This window comes from Arachis ipaensis, chromosome B05, assembly GCF_000816755.2.
Source record: "Arachis ipaensis cultivar K30076 chromosome B05, Araip1.1, whole genome shotgun sequence".
NCBI classification, from domain to species: Eukaryota; Viridiplantae; Streptophyta; class Magnoliopsida; order Fabales; family Fabaceae; genus Arachis; species Arachis ipaensis.
The window spans coordinates 5,156,533-5,162,201 of NC_029789.2; positions in this window are offsets into that span (position 1 = coordinate 5,156,533).

Consider the following 5,669-nt stretch of genomic DNA (forward strand, 5'->3'; position numbering starts at 1 on the left):
TATACTAACTAAATGTATTTAATTTAAAAAATTAAGTGCATCAAATATTTTCAAAAATAAAACTATGCCACCTGAACTATGGATTTGGTAAACTTAACTTGTTAATGTCCTTAATATGTTGCAATTTTTTGAAAATTTTCACTATATAACGGAACTTTAATAAGTGATTTATTGTTGTTTTAATAAACAATTTCATTTTCCAACTTCCAATAACAGCAATGCAGGACAATTATAAATAGTTAGCAAATCCCGAGGAGCACTCAGTAGTAAAATGAAAATCATAACTCTCATTTATTTAATTAAACGAATGGCATCATCATTCATCATGTCAGTTTCGGGAGGGGGACCCAAAGCTTCGAATTTTGCAAAAAAAAAGAGAAAGGTGGAGTGTGGGACCCAGATACAATTTGGGGAAGAAAAGGACGAAAGAATCTGAGAAAAAGCAGTGACGTCATTGAAGAGGTGGAGTGAGAAGCAAGCTTTTTTTTTTTTGGGACATGAGTGAGAAGCAAGGTTGAAGGGGAAAAGAGAAACCGTGGGTTTTGGTTTTCGGGGCGGAAAAAAAAAAAACTAGTGCTGCTATTTCTGGCACTTGGGTGGTTTCGTTTTTCTCACGCGCATTTACGGCGCGTGACTAACCTCAATGCACTCAATTAAGTAAATAGTACTACTTTCTAACTCTGTTTAACGGGTCGTTCCAGCCCATTTGAACCCACGTATCAAATGGGTCGGATTTACTATTTATATATTTTATAAATGAATATTGATTTGTACAGAAATAAATGTGCATGATTGTTAATTTAAAGGAGTTTGTCATGAGGGGAAAAAGTAATTGAAAAATGAAAAATTCATCTAAAATATACATAATTTATTTTGGTGCAAAAAATTGATTATAGTCCCACCCTAAAGGGTTTTTAAACATGCAGTTGGCTCTTTGTTTTTCAAAAAAATTATAGGATAATATAGATATTTTTTAGGGCAATTTACGCATCTAAATTGTTTCACCCCCAATATTACGCAAATATATTGTTTCTAAATTTAATACGCAAATGCATTGTTTCACTATTTTATGTAAACCGCTACTGGCAGTAGCGGTTTACAGATGTGCATAAACCGCTACAACCAGCCGCGGTTTATGTGTGTGAGTGTGTGAGTGTAAACCGCTGCTGCCAGCAGCGGTTTACGTGCGTGTGTATGTGAGTGTAAACCGCTACTGACAGTAGCGGTTTACGTGCGCGTGTGTGTGAGTGTAAACCGCTACTGCCAGTAGCGGTTTACGTGTATGTGTGTGTATACTATTTAAATAATATTATAAATTGTTCCTCTAGCGGTTTACGTTGATTAGAAAAAATGTTTGTTTATGCTAACCAACGATCATCAGCTGTGTTGGCGGTAATTGCACCTGAGGTAGTTTTAGTTGCATCTCCGTCCTTTGCAGCTAATCTAAATCACAGTCGTGACGGAGAAATAGGTAATACTGGACCCTTGGGTGAGCTTGCAATTGCGACGCCCAGTACTCCTGTTATGGTTCCGATTTTCGGAGAGGGTGGAGTACCGGATGGCGTCGAGGATGCACTACATGATGATGATGATGATGATGATGATGATGATGATGATGATGATGATGATGATGATGATGATGATGATGATGATGATGATGTGGATTCCGCCACAATAGCTTATAATAGTTGTGATGACATAGCAAGGACTACTTTAGTTGTGGTGGATGATCATATAGTTCAGGAACTCATCAGTACCCTCCGCACTTTTCAACTTTGGACTTGGATGCCGGGGGATCTGGGAGTACCTGTTGGTTTCGGAGCCAGAGATACACAGAATACAGGAGCTCTATCTGAATTCTAAGTTGGTCAGCAGTTTTAGGATAAAGAGGAAGTCATGTTAAGCGTAAAGACTCATAGCATCTGCCGTGAGGTTGAGTACAAAGTGTTGGAATCCGATTATCGCAGGTAATATGACATGTGCAAGAAGTTTGGTAACAGGTGCACATGGCTCATTCATATTAGTCTCTGCCAATGCTGAGGTATTTGGGAAGTAAAACGACCACATCTGTAGATACGATACGATCCTGTCATCCAGGGATATACCGTGTTGTTTTCTCATGCTGGTGATATATCGATGGGCTGCACAACGATAGAAAATTGTTTATAATAACCATAACAAAACAGTGTTTAATTAATAAAATTCTAAAAATGCTAAACATTGCACGCCCTAATTTATAAAAAATTATTTACAATAACCATAAAAAAATTGTTCATAAGAACCACAACAAAAGGCTAAATAATACATGACCTAATTCCCAAAAAAAAAAAAACCACTTAACCCAAACATATAATCTCACACTTTCAAATAAAAGAGAAAATGCTAAAACTAAATGGACTTAAGTACATGACTATTCTAAAAAAAATTATCTTTAATGTATAAAGCATATCGCAATACTCAATCAGCATCATGCCTGCAATAGTTGGGTTGAATTGAGTCCTAATCCTAAACTACTTCTCGCTGAATATAAAACTAACAACTTAAAAAATCTAACAGAGTCTACAATCTCTATCCTAACTAACATTTTTAGGTTTCATTTTAAATTTTTAAAATTTAACCAACTAATAGCTCATTACTTCTAACCAACGATTATATTAAAAAAATTAATTTTCTAATTCTTAACTAAGGACTATGAACAACTACTACAAGAAGCATGTTAATATTATTAGCATGACTAAATTATGTTGAAAACAAAAATTTTCATTCACTAACCTCTTTATGGATGGTTTTCGAGAAAGATTGTTTGTGGTGGGGTTCGGTGGGGTTTCAAATTTGATTTATAATTCAAATCAGCTGAATTCGAATTCTATATATAGGCCTAATGTAAGTAAATCGACCCCATTAACTTCGATTTACTAGAGATACTCAACGGCTATAAATCGAAGCCATTACATTCGATTTAGCACTAAATCGAAACTGCTTGTTTCGATTTAGGGATAAGTACTTTTTTCGTCCATAAGGTTTGAGGTCAAAATCAAAATTGTTCCCGACTTTTTTTATTATTAAAATCATCCTCAACGTTACAAAACGTTATAAAATCGTCATTTTCTACCTCAATTTTATTTTTTTTTACCAAATTACCCTTATTAAATAATAAAAATAATTAAAAAATAAAAAATATATTTAAACCGTAACCCCCCATCCCCTTCCTCATGCCCCTCTCTTCAAAATCCCAACCCCAATTTCATCATCAGAGACCACGCCGATGCGTCGTCATCAGGAGGGGGACCCGCCAGCGCTGCTTCTTCTTCTGTGACCACCTCTGCTTCTTCTTCTGCATCTTCTTCTTCTGCTTTTGCTTGAACTTTTGCTTTTGTTTGAGTTTATGCTTCTGCTTGTAATTTTTTAATTTTTTTAATTTATGTTGTTTTGGTGTTGTTAGATCTGAAAACTGAAATTGTAGTTGATGATTATTGAATTGAATTATTGTTTAATTTGAATTATTTGTTGATTTATTTTGTGAATGTTACTGTTAATTTATTTGGGACTATTGTTGTTGGTGGAAAAAAAAGTGTTGTGAGTAATGAATGACTATGGTGGCAATGGTGATGGTAGTGAGGAAAGGGAGAATGAGGAGGTGCGAAGGGAAATAGGGGGTGAGGGAGTGGGGGGTTACAGTGAGGGGGTGAGGGAGTGAGGGAGTGAGGGAGTGGGGTGAGGGGTTTGTTTTAATTTTTTAATTATTTTTATTATTTTATAACGTTATGTAACGTTGAGGATGATTTTAATAACAAAAAAAGGTCGGGAACGATTTTGATTTTGACCTCAAACCTTAGGAAAAAAGTACTTATCCCTTTCGATTTACTATGGGCAAAATTCAAATCAATGCCACCCTATTGTAAATCGAATTCAATCCATTCGATTTACTAAAGGAGTTAAATCGAAATTGCTTGATTCGATTTAATAGTGGCCAAATAAATCGAAATTTATTGCTAGTTAAGGTAATTCAAATTCATTGAATTCGATTTATATATGAATCCTAAATCAAGTAATTCGAATCGAGTTGATTTGCTATTAAGCTTAATTCAAATTTAATGAATTCGATTTACATCAAAATATACAATAAAACGTCCACGTAATATTTTTGAGTTTGAGAGATACGCATAAAATTGGAATTGTTATTTATGAAGATTATTTACCCTATTATTTTTGGGTCAATACATTAAGTTATCAATAACCACTATTTTAAAATAGAGTAAAGTATCGTTTTTGTCCCCAACGTTTGGGGTAAATTTTATTTGTGTCTCTAACGTTTAAATCGTCCTATTTGTATCCCTAACGTTTGTAAAAGTGATTCAATGTTATTCTGCCGTCAATTACACATCATAAACGCTTTAGTTTGAGTTTTAAAAATCATTTTTTGAAGTTAGAATACAAATCTCTGGGATAGAATCGATGATCTACTCCGAAAAATAGCTCATCAAATGTTGAAACTAATTCCTACAACATTTACATAATTCACTTTTTTAGGAATATAATTGAATCTAAACACAAATAGTGGGTATAATATTAAAATCGAGCACATCCAAGTGAGACTTAATTGAGAATGAATACATTCAAGTGAGAATAATTGAAAAATATAATCTGATTTGTTAGTATAATTGATAGTAGGATAACATTGAATCACTTTGATAAACGTTAAGAATACAAATAGAACGATTTAAACATTAGGGACACAAATAGAACTTACCCCAAAACGTTGGTATAAAAACGATACTTTACTCTTTAAAATATATGAATAATTAAAGTCAAATTCTAGAAAGTTTACCATAAAAACAAAACTCGAAAAATTGACTTGCTAATTCTCATCGTGTCCCAACATATTTGTTCTTTTATAAATCGAAAATGCTATTTTGATAATTAGTTCTATAATTCATCCAATAGCTCAAGCACATTCTATATAAATTTGCATCCGTGAAATACGAAACAACTTATTGATTTTTTTTCAGTATTACAAATTCTTTAAAATAACATTATAAATTGAATAACTAATTTAAAATATTTCTATGTTATTCCATATATAGGATATTAAAATATAAAATTTATATTAAAAATATATTTATATATAAATATATAATGATTGATTTAATTATTAATTTTTAAGAGACATGTATTAAGAATTATGTAAAATTACACAATAAGCTTGACAATGATTTTACTTATAAGTTACTTGATTCAGTTTTTTCATACCACCCTCCTAAGAAATAGGTTTGATTTACACCGTCAATACCAAATTTCAACAGGGGTGATTGTGTAGCAAAACCGTCGATTATAACTTCTAATAGTTAAAACATTTTAGTTTAAATTTGTGATATTGATACTACCTAGAAAAAGTGCACATTATCTTTTATTTTAAATATAAAAATCAAATCAAATGAAAACAATTATGTTCTTAGATTGATTACGAGGGTGATCACTTCTAGAGAGTAGAGGTTGTGCCGGTCAATGTCGGGCGTCGAATAGCGCAAAATGTTTCCAAGTCACAATGAAAATGATGACGATGATTTGATGAGCGAGTTACTACCTGAAAGGTACATCAACTTTTTAAAAGTGTAATTATTTTTGGGTGTTTTTAAAAGTTTAGATTATTAAATTTCTAATATTTTAGA